This window comes from Ovis aries, chromosome 1 (assembly GCF_016772045.2).
Source record: "Ovis aries strain OAR_USU_Benz2616 breed Rambouillet chromosome 1, ARS-UI_Ramb_v3.0, whole genome shotgun sequence".
Classification (NCBI taxonomy): domain Eukaryota; kingdom Metazoa; phylum Chordata; class Mammalia; order Artiodactyla; family Bovidae; genus Ovis; species Ovis aries.
In genome coordinates this window covers 178,892,694-178,904,697 of record NC_056054.1, presented here as the reverse complement: position 1 = coordinate 178,904,697, position 12,004 = coordinate 178,892,694, and the positions used below count along the sequence as shown (strand labels likewise).

At 48.6% G+C, this 12,004-nt stretch overlaps 1 protein-coding gene across 15 annotated transcripts in view; it reads right to left on the bottom strand.

Annotated features, from left to right (window-relative positions):
- BOC (BOC cell adhesion associated, oncogene regulated) overlaps positions 1-12,004 on the bottom strand; it is a 273,171-nt gene that overhangs the window by 50,316 nt on the left and 210,851 nt on the right. The window lies entirely within an intron of this gene.

The window sequence follows — 12,004 nt, the reverse complement described above, 5'->3', positions numbered from 1 at the left end:
CTGGATATGCTGAGCACGTACTCTGTGCCCAGCCCAGAGCTAGGGCACACACACATGATCACTGTCACAGCCCAGGGAGCGCTACTGTTCCCTTTAGAGATGGGGAGAGAGGTTATTAAAACCCCTCTTGATGCTTTACCGCAAAAGGGCATTAGGGCTCATCTTAAATTTGTATCACAGACAGAGCTTCTCTACTCAGTGACAATACTGAAACTCTGTAGGATCAGGTACTGAAAAACCTCGGGTTTGGCTAGGAGCTCTGCCACTTCCACCCTTGATAGGGGGGTGCCTTTGGGTAAATTGCTTAGTATTTTCTGCTGAAAGCCACTCACTGCAGGCCTAATTTCACACAGTGGCATTGCCACCTGGTGGGCTTTGAGATTAATGTCCTTTAAGACTTAAGGACATGTTGCATTTGAACTCCAGGCACATGTGCAATGTTCTCTTTGCTCATTAATCCTCGTAAGCTGTACACAACGAAGCAACGGCGTGATGTTGCTGCCCTACAACACATGCATTAGAAGTTCAAGAAATATTCTTTGTTGGAAAAAAGCAGTAACACTTACATTCTGTAGTGCTTCACAGAAACTCCCAATAGCCCGATGAGCTGGGAGATCCTCAGACGGTACTATAATTCCCAAGTTTGTGGCAAGACAATTCTAGCCTCTCCATCTCCACCCAACACTAGTCAACATTTATATCACTTACGCTAATAACCTCTCCTGCCATCCCCCCATTTATGCCCTCTCTCTGCACTTTCTTGATGATGATAATGATGATAATGATGATAATTTCTCTGTGGTGTCTCTACTTGTTTGCAGAGAAAAGGGAAAGATGCCTGTCAGACAGCAGGTCATTTGGGACAAGAAGTTATGGAGAAGTGTTTACAGAAAGGAAAACACACCCTCAGCCCCTCTGCGACCCTCCCCTCACTCCCAGCCCCAGAATGGAGCCCACCTCCAACCTCATCAGTTAGCGCACAAAACCACAACAACCCACCTGCTCTTTTTGCATCTACCTGTTTCTAATCACAGCTTATGGCCCAGGCTATAGCCAAACAAGTAAACAATAAAGTAAAATGGTTAACAGTGACTGGAGAGGAAACAGGAGCATCCGCCTCCAAGGCTTTTGATGTACATGGCTGATGTGAGATCCAATGTAAAAGGAGTTAATTAGAGCTCCAGGAGACTGCACCAGCAGTACATAAACCAGTCCCAGACCCGAACAGCACTTCGGCAGATCTTAACAGCTTAAGTCCTATCTCTTAGGACAAAGGACTTTGGACAAGTGAGCCGTGTGTGAACACAAACCTTGCTATCATAAGCCAGCTGCAGAGAAGGCCAGAACATGGATTCCGCTGAAAGGTGCCCACCAAGACAATGGAACCCTGGGAAGAACAGGATATATTATCCCAGGAAATACACCTGAGAGCAAGTCTGTAACATACACAGAACCACAGGAAAGGCATTTTTCACAAACGATCCAGAAAATAACAGGATTTGGCTCCAAAGAAGAGTAAGACAGACAAGGCTGCTCTGCTTAGTGTTCATGTTGAGTGGAGCAGATAAAACAGCTGGCAACGCCAAAGTCACTCCTGACAAGAGGTACAAATCCCAGGTGGGCTTAAGGCAGGATTCAGGTCAGTTCAGCAAAACCACACTAAGCACCCACTAGGTGCCACGCACTGTATGGAGGGTGGAGGGGATGGAGAGAAAACCAGGCAGTTTTCCATCCTTAAAGAACTTGGAAGCTAGTTAGCATTCACTTTGACAACATCTTTCTACTTTACTCAATGCAGCAGGGCCTCGAGAAAAGATCAAAGACAGACTGGGTTTTATAAAGTGCAGGCAAAGAACCAGAACTACTAGCAAAGGCATCAGTCACGACAAAAAAAAAAAAAAAAATGTGGCACACACTTGAGCACACGCACACACACACACGTGTAGGCTCAGGCCCAGCACAGCACAGCAGGTCAGTCCTCCAACTTAGTCCTTCTCACAAGTGCTAAAAGAATCCCCCTTCCCATCATCCATGCTCATTCCTAGCACAGTCCTGGGAGATTTGTCCTGGGAGGAGGAGGGAAGAGAGTGTGAGGAGAAGCAGGCACCTAAGGAAACTGGCTTCCCTTCGCTAGGCACGTGCCCAGCATCCACTCTATGTCAGGCAGCAGCGGGACCAGAAGCTCTTGTCACACTGCACTTATCGGTGGAAGAACCATCATGTTAACTGTTTACTGGCTACTGGACCAAAGCCTTCAGGGATCAGGAATGTCGGTGGTCTTATTACAGGGACATCTTCAGTGTCTAACACTAGGTATTCAGCAAAGACCTGCTGAGTGAATGAACAACTGGAGACACAAAAGTGAAAGGGTATGGTAGAGAGGAGAGAAAAGTGTGGTCACATAGTCAAGAGGGAACTTTTTCTTAGGACTTTGACGGGTGTTGAAAATATTGATTTACTCTGTTGCTGCTGCTGCTAAATCATTTCAGTCATGTCCCACTCTGTGCGACCCCATGGACTGCAGCCTTCCAGGCTCCTCCGTCCATGGGATTTTCCAGGCAAGAGTACTGGAGTGGGGTGCCATTGCCTTCTCCGATTTACTCTGTTAGGCAGCATAATTACCACCAATTCCAACTAAGCAGCCACCTGCAGTTGATTTATATGCCCCTTCCTCATGATTAGCAACGAAGGCCCCATACCTGTACCTTCCTCAAGACTCAAAATTGGTCTCAGGTTCTGTGACCCAGAGTGATGAGACGCAGGCTGCCACTTCTTGACCTGTGTGCTTCTGGGGCTGATTCAAGCCAAGTGCTGGGTGAGACCAGCCCCAACTCCAACACACTCACACATCAATCCCTAACACACAGACACACATGCCCCCCACCCCTTAACAAGCTCGTGCATGCCGGCAGAAAACCTGAAGCATTCGACTGAAAAGCTGAGCCACAGGGCAAAATGGCTGAACTGCTAAGTCAGGGCCTGACGGGATCAGAAACTGCCTCTTTTCAGTTGGCCTATGACCCAGCTGTACTGTGAAACTGGCAGTGTCTCTCCTAAACTCTCCTGCAAGCAGGAAACCCTGACCCTGACATTCAGGAGGAGGCGTTTTGACACGGGACAATAAAATCTCTCACACAAGAATGCTGAAGCAAAAACATCACATTAGCAAACTGTCTAGAGTAACAATTGGTGCGAAGCAGCTTTTCAATGAATGACAGCAACTGATTCAATCTGAGTAACTTCCTTTAGGGTTACCTGAGGAAGGCCTTCCATTAGTCTGATCCCTGTTGCAGATTCGCTTCTGGTATTTCAACACAAGAGGTTTAACAACAGGTAAATACCTCAGGGCCCAGACCCTGCCTCCCAGGCTTCGCAGGCACCCTGCTCTGGGCATGTACACTCAGTGCCTCTAGGACAGGCCATACACACACACACACACACACGAGCGCGTGCGCACATGCACTAACACAGCAAACAACTCCAGCTCTCCAGCTGGTAAGTACGCTTTGGCATCATGACAGTTTACTTTTTTCCTATCTGACCTCATACAAACAGACTTTCTTCACCTCTCTGACCCCTAAATATACACATTCATTCCCTCACCCACCCCCAATCTTCCTCACTTAGAAAGCTCTTTTAAACCACCTAAAACTTAAAATAAATACCAATCTGGAAACCTGAAGCATGCTCCAGTCCAACTGTCTGTCCTTGCCTTCTGCTGGAAGTGTGGGACCCCAACGCCCGTCAGCTCTCCCCAGCGTGTGAAGCCCAGTGGTCTGGGAACAGGGCTGACACACGCAGAGAAAGCAAACACATGGCATCATGCCAGCTGGGTCAGGCACCACTATTTATAGCCTAACAAAGTGCAGGGGGCGAGGGATGGGCGACGTGTCAAAGGGTCGGGTGGAAGGGGTGGGGAGAGTCTGAGCCGCTCCTCCCCGGCTCACAGCTGTGGAGGGTCCCTGCTGCCGCCCCACAGGCCCAGGTGCGCACCGTCCTGGGTGACTAATACCAGGGCTGTGCTGGAGCCTCCCAGGGCAGAGTCTACACATTACCAGAGCCTCAGCGTCTAGCGCACGCTTGGAACCTAGTAGGAGCACACGTTTTGTTAATTAAATGAGCAGATGAGCTTTTTTCTTCCTGCCTACCCCATGAGGCTGCAGTTGGAGGAGCAGGAGGAGGTAGAGGGAAGGTTGGTAAGGAGTGCCTGAAACAGCACTTCTAAAAACCTATCATGGGTTAAAATGGGCTAAGAAAAAGAATTCAGGGAAACCCTGTTAAGAAAACCAACTTAGGCGTCTTTAGTGCAGGCCTTGTCAGAGCCTTTAATATGCTATTACACACCGTGAGTCATCAAGAAGGGGACTGAGGCTGAACTCACTTAACCACAGGCCTGGACTGACTTGACCACAGGCCTGGACTGACTCGACCACATTCCTCTTTTTCCTCAGAGTACCATTAGTGAGGAGAATTTCATCAAATACACTTTGGGAAATGTTGGCCTAAGAGGTTCCTGGAGAATATCCCAAAAGCAATTTGTAAAACAGCATCCCATGTTTATAATTTTTAAAAATCACATGTGAATATGTGGTGTACAGCTATTTGGGTTGTCACAGGATAAGGTCAGGAGACACTTAAATGTTAACATCAGTTGTTTCTGAGGAGTCGGAGATTTGCACTTTTCATGTTAAACACTTCAGAAACATTCAAAGTGGGTACATAGTTATCGCTTTTGTAATTAAAAAGATAAATTAAAAATAAAACGGTCCCTAAATGTTATTACATCATCACTGAAAATTTATCTTCCCCTAGGCCTGTGACCTCATTTCCTAACAACTCCTTGGGCTATAAGATGTTGCTTTTTGCTCCATGATCACAACTATAGAGTTTCCTGCATCCATTTCTAAAGTCAATTCCTCTGGCTTGTAAAGAACCTCTCCCCAAATTCCAGGATTCTGTTGCTTCCACACAAGATGGACAAGTATTTTGGAAAAAATGAAAATACATTTAATATTCTTTTAACAACCTTCACCACAACCCTGAAATTTACTTTGTTTAGTAAGTTATATAAAATATCCGTCAAACACTTAGTTTGCTGAAATTACGATGCAGGGCATATTAACATTTAAAGATTGCCTTTCTTTTTTCCTGCTAAATCACTAATTTCCTAATTTAACTGATTTGTAAACGTAATTAAAATTCATCCTGATTTAGTGAGCATAACACACCAGGTTCTATCACAATATGAAATTATAGCAAATATTCAGAATTGGAAGAAACATTCAGACTTAGCATAAAAGAGTATATGATAATTTGTTGAGTTACTATGTGTGAGACAGTGTGCACATATTATCTTGTCTAACCTCTACCTCTGTGAAGTGGAAGTATTAGTTACTCAGTCATGTCTGGCTCTTGGTGACCCCATGAACTGTAGTCTGCCAGGCTCCTCTGTCCATGGAATTCTCCAGGCAAGAATACTGGAGTGCGTTGCTACTTCATTCTCCAGGGGATCTTCATGACCCAGGGATAGAACCTGTGTCTCCTGCATTGGCAGGCAGATTCTGTACCATCTGAGCCACCAGGGGGATCTACCTCTGTGAAGGAGATAGCATTGTCATCCCCATTCTACAGATGCAGCAACTGAGGCTTAGAGACCTTACGCATCTTGCTCAAGGAAAGGAGTCAAAGCCAAGGTTACCTACTTCCTCTGCCTGCTGGTCTTGGGAGTCTTTGATAGACTCAAGCAGGCAAACCAAAAAAGGAAATTGAGGAGGGCTGAAAAAAACAAACCCAAAATCAGTCTGGTTGGAGTCATGCACTAGCTACCATGTTTCAGGAGGGATTGGTTCAACAGGTCCCACAATGCACTCTGCAGCCAGTTTCTGAAGATGCACTGTCCCCCACCCCATCTGAGTCAGTCCTGAGGTCTGAGCACCTCAATCCCGTCCAAAAGTTGGCAGCAGCCCACTGAGTCTGGATCCAAGTAATATGCACCAGCATGTAGCGAGAGACAATAAAATTCTTCCGTTTCTTAATCTGGCCTCTCTCATCTTCCTTCTGTTCTTACACAATAACCATAAGACTGGAGGTTCCCAACGCTGGCTGCGTAGAACAATCACACAGGGACACTAAAACACATCAGTGCCTGAGTGGCGCCTCGGGCAAATTCAGTGAGAACCTGTGGAGGTGGGGCCCCAGCGTCAGCATTTGCAGACCTCTCTCCTGGAAACTGTAATGTGCAGCCAGGGTTGGGAACTGCTGGGAGTCTCTGCCATAGATGTGCTGGTCACTGGGACAATGAAGGGCTTCCAGAAATGCCCCGGGTGCACTGGACGCCATGGTTGAAACTGTGGAACTGCGAGCTTTGTATGAAGATGTTCCCTGATGTATTATTTTTAGAGAAATTTTTGCCATTTTTAAAGCTAAAAATTTTTTTTACTCTACAAACTGAATATCTTAATATATTTTAATGAATAAAATGTTTTCTCATCGTTTCTCTCAGATCTCTCCAGATATTTTCTGGACTTTAAGATTCCTAGTTTTCTCCTCCTCCCACAGAAATAAAAACCCAAAAGGAGACCACCATTGCAAAGAGCATCTACTTTGGGGGCCAACACAACTTCCATGGTAGCAGATACTCCAACAGGTCCCTGGACCGTAGCCATCTCTGCTGGGGCCACCCCCACTTTGGGGGGCAGGGAAGTTAGCAGGAGACTAGCAGTTTTCCAAGCATATGCACGTTAGCATTTGCACATGAAAACCTGAAATGCCATTCTCTTAACAAACGCAGAACAGTCTCAGGGGCTCACAGACCACCAGGAAGTGGAACAGGTGTGGGCCATCTAGGGGTCCCACACCCACTTGACACCAGATCGCACCAGAGGGTTTTGGCTCCCCAGGAACTGGCTTTCTGACATCCCAAAGGGCTAACAACTTAGCCTTCCCCAAGGAATGGATTTTCAGTTTGGCCCCTGCCGGGAAGGAGACAGCTCCCCACCCCCACCTAGAGATGTGGGTCCCACCCCACCCCTCCCCATCTGCGGTCCTCCCACTCCAGGAATGAAGCTGCTGCTGCCCGGCATATACCCAGACTGGTTTCATCTCCTTCCAAATCCATTTTGTGTCTTAACTTCTGCCAAGAATAAAAACTGAAACACTCACATACACATCATGCGTGTATGGGAGGGCAGGACAGAGCTGGAAGTTTAAACTGAAAAAGACCAGACGGGGAAGGGGAGGGGTAGGTCGCTGATGAAAGTCAGGGCTTGAGACCTCCCTGGGGTCTGTGTGGGCCCTGGAACACCCTGCCTGAGGCCCCTGTTGGTAAACACCCAGGGTCACGCCTCTAGTGGCTCCAATACCCATTTCACACCACCCCACCCCTGCCCAGGGGGCCGCAGAGCAGCTGAGCTGCGCAGCACTCCACAGGCCAGAAGCAGACTCTGGTCCTCATGCTTGGACCGGCCGGCTTCTTGCCAACTCCCAAATGAATCAAACAGTGCTTCTGGGCCCTGGTGGTGCAGGCGGCTTGCAGACTGCTTGTGGCCACCCAGAGAAACGGGGCTGGAGCTCGAGTTGCCATCTTAGACTCCTACCCCCCAATACTCTGGCCTGCAGATGCCTGAACCTGGGGGCCAGGCAGAGCTCCAATCCAGCTCTCTCCTTTCTCGCTTGCTGCTGACTTCTTCCTTTTGGGCAAAACCAGGAGCCCCTGCACCATAGAACAATCACACCTGATAGTTCACCCATTGAGGACCCCCCAGGGTTCAGATAACAGCCCCTGACTCAACTTGGTGGCTCATATGGTAAAGAATCTGCCTGCAAGGCAGGAAACCCAGGTTCAGTCCCTGGGTGGGGAAGATCCTGGAGAAGGGAATGCAAACCAATCCAGTATTCTTGCCTGGACAATCCAGGCAGAGGAGCCTGGAGGGCTATAGTCCATGGGAGTCACAAACAGTCAGACACAATTGACTTAACACTTTCACTCACTTTACTCATCAACTGCCCTCCTTCCTCCCCAAATGGTGAACTAAGTACTCACATCACTTACAACTGTCCGGATGGAACCCATCCTGACTCACACAACCCCTTGCCTGACACAAGGCAACATGTATTGACTGCTCATTCAGTATTAAGCTCTGTGGATCCAAAGATCAAGTCCAAGCTTTCTCTAAGAGCTCAGCATCTGGTAAAGGAGACACACAAACATCTCAGGGTAGCTTGGAGCTACTGAGACTCAAACCCGAGTGCCCTGGACTGGTGTTCTTTCCTTTACACGGCCTTATTAGGAGGGCATGGGGAGACGATCACACAGTGCTTTTGGCAAGGGGACCCTTGCGGCGTTCATTTTTGCCCTATCTGCTCACAGGGCAGAATAATGAAAACAGAGATTAAAAAAAAAAACAAACCCCAAACTCTTCTGTTTGTCTTGAAAATTGTTGAATCTGAATAATGGGTACACGGGGTTCATGATTGTCTTCTTTCTGCTCTTGTGTATTGAGTTTTTAAATAATACTAAAACTTGCTTTCTCTATAGGATGACTAGAACAAGATGGTCCCAAATCTCCTTAGTTCTTCACCAACTTCCAGGACACCCTTCCCCCGCCATCCCCCATGTCACCTCAATTAAACCAAACAGCACTGTCAGGCAGGTTTCCACGAGCATCCAGGTTCTAGTAATGGAGGGCAGTATACCCCTCTTCGATCTTCAAAGGCTCCCCAGTGTTGGGCCAGAGAGGAAGTCCCACCCCTTTCTTGGGAAAGGATTATAAAACCAGCAGCTTATCTCAAAAGCCAAAGTAGTAATAATCCTGATGGCAATAACGGTGACATCTAGCACCCCCTCTGAGTCAAGAGATCTTCCAATGAGAGAAGGTAGATAATGCAGTTCAATGGCCTCTTGCTTGGACTTGGGAAATATTGAGTCTGGGTTTTAAGCATCTTAAGGGCCCCAGGCATGGTGCTCAATAATCTGTTGGCTGATCAATTGAAAGGCCACTCTTAAACGGTTAAGAACATGTCTTTGGGGCCATGTGGAAGATGCCTGGAGGCACAAATAGCACTGCTCTCCCTCAGCAAGCTTTACTGCTGGGTCTTTGGAGAAGCAGCTCAGTGTAAAACCTCAGTGACTGAAGGGAGGCCGGATGAAGCGGGCATCATGAGTTTCAGAGGGTGGGAGACAGGTCAGAACCCCCGCCCGGGGAAGGGTCTCACACCTTATCTTGACTGAGTTTCAAAGAAACAAAGCCTCACTCTCATTTCCCAGTCTGGACCATCCATGGGCATCAGTGCCAGCACTTTGATTAGCCTCCTTGTATGGGGAAAATGAGTTCTGCCTGCCTATCATGGTGGGTCAGGCTGGTCCTCTTACCTCCTGACTTTGAAAGCTGCAGAACTCAGCAGTTCAGGAGCCACCCTATTCCGCGGCCATGGAGACTTTGTCGAGAGAGGGGAGGAGGGTAGTGGTAAGTATAATTGGGACCCTGCACTAATTCCCACAGGCTTCTTTCTGGAGAGAAACTGCCATAGAGGACTCAGACCGCCCTGGAGACTTCCTTCCACCAGCACTCACTGGAGCCTCACGTGGCGAGGCCCACACCATACCTTCCGGCATAACCTACTCTAACAGGGACCATGCCATGGGGAGGTCCTGGCATGGCCCCCACAGTACAGAATGCCAATCCTTGTACTAACGGGTGTGTTTTAAATATCACAAGATATTTATAAACTCAGTGCTTTTGAGATTTTTTTTTCCACCAAAAAATCACGGAGAAAAAAGCCCCCCGACCCCGCAAATGCTTTGTCAGAGCATGTATTTATCTTTCGGTTTAGCAGACAAGGCCCCTAGCCTGGCTGCACCTACAGAAGCTGGTCTGGGATACCCCATCAGGACTCTCGCTGTACCTCGCGGAGGGACAGCGTGTGAGGGGGTGACTCAGGAGTGAAGGTTGGATTTGGTAGGAAACACAGGCCTCACCCTCACATGTTTACCAGTTTTCTGTCCTCAGCCTCCACAGGCAAACTGAGACAAGGGCCAAGCCTCCCATGTGTCGATGGTCAATAATCAGTTACAGCCTTCCAGACGCTGGAGGGAGAGCCAGAAGACAAGAAGGGGCAGGGCGCACCACCCTGATTCCAAAACTAACAACAAAAGCAAGAAGAGTTTGTCTGTAGAGATTCATCTCTGAAGAGTTTGAGGAGCACTAAACTCTTTGGAAAAGACCCTGATGCTTTTCCCCTGATGAGGGATTGGGGGCAGGAGGAGAAGGGGACAGAGGATGAGATGGCTGGATGGCATCACTGACTCAATGGACGTGATCTGAGTGAACTCCAGGAGTTGGTGATGGACAGGGAGGCCTGGCGTGCTGCAGTTCATGGGGTCACAGAGTCGGACACAACTGAGCGACTGAACTGAACTGAAACACTCCACTACACTATAGCGTTCACCCTCTTGGTAACAAACTTGGACAGGTACTATTAGTCTCCACTTCCACGGGGTACAAGTAGGAAGAGCACTGAATGGCAGGCTGCAGATGGGAGGGTGGGCTCGGCAAAGAGCAAGCCAGAGGAAGAGGTGGGAAGAACTGAGGTCACGGGCGTGGAGCTTCTACAGTCTGAGAGCTCACTTTCCAAGGAGGCCGTGTCTTCTTTTTCCTGTGTACTGAATTCTGAGCCACCTGCCCGGTGCCCTTTGGAGTGAGAAGGTACCAGCTGGCCGTGGCTCTGTGTTTACTCCACCCAGGGAGCAATGAGAGCTGGGGTCTAAGTTTCAGTCCCTGCTCCCCAGGGTTGGCTCCCTCTCCATTCACCACTGCCTGGTTAGCAGTTTTCAGCCTGGTTCACCCAGATGGCCCAGTTGACCCCATTCATATGCAGTGCCCTTTCCTCTGTGGTCCTGAGGCGGAGCAGGGTTAGAAGAGCCCTTTTCTCTGCCCCTGTTATAAAATCCATCATTACCCCATCCCCAGAGAGCCTTGCTATCAAGTGGCTGGTGAGGACACTGAAAGCTGGGGTTCCTGCCACCACACTCCCAAGAAATCTTCGTTTGCCTCAAAAGAGGCTGACTGCAGAATGAAGCACCTCTTGGCAGGGAAAATGCTTTTGCTCTGTTTGTGCCGGATCGTTCTTCCTCCTGAATGACCACAAACCAGCCCCGGTGCTGGATCCCCCTCAGGACTCGGCAGACACACTGGGGCTGGGGCAGCGCCCTCAGAGGCTGAGGGAGCTGTGGGGCCGCCTGATATGGGGTGAAGGAGTGCGGCCTGCCCTGCTTGCCCCAGAGGGTCACTTCCCCGCAGCTTGTCCGAAGCTCCAGAGCAAGTAAAACAAACTCCTGAGAAGGAAGGCAAACAGCCTGATGCAGGCTCCTCCCGTCTCTCTCCTTAAGAGTGGGACGGAAGGTCTGCTCAGCTGATGTTTCCAGATGTGGAACCAAAACACAGGCAGCAACTGACAGTTTCCCAGCCTGGGCTGAACTCTAGTAGCGCCAGGGCCAGGCGTGTTCCATGGGCAACGACAGAGCGGCAGCACTGCAGACCCCCGGGTTCAGCGCAGGTGGTCTCAGCACCTTGTACCCCAGATGGATGGGGTGGGGGCGGCATGCTCAGAGAAGGCCATGCTTAAAAAATGACTGAAGGAGATGGCTAAGTGAAAGAAGCCAGCCTGGACTACATGTACTTGTGATGCCAACTACATGATATTCTGGAAATAAGCTACAAAGACTGTACAAAGTGCAGTGGTTACCAGCAATTGGGAGAGAAAAGGAAGGAAGGCCAAAGAGGTGGAGCACAGGGGATTTTTAGGCAGGAAAAACTATTATTCTGTCTGACATTGTAAGAATGGTGGACATGGGTCATTACACATTTGTCAAAACCATACATTGTATAACAAAAAAATGAGTCTCAATGTAAACTATGGACTTTAATAATGATGTGTCAACACTGACTCATCAATTGTAACAAATGCATTACACCAATGTAAGATGTTAGTAATAGGAGCAATTGGT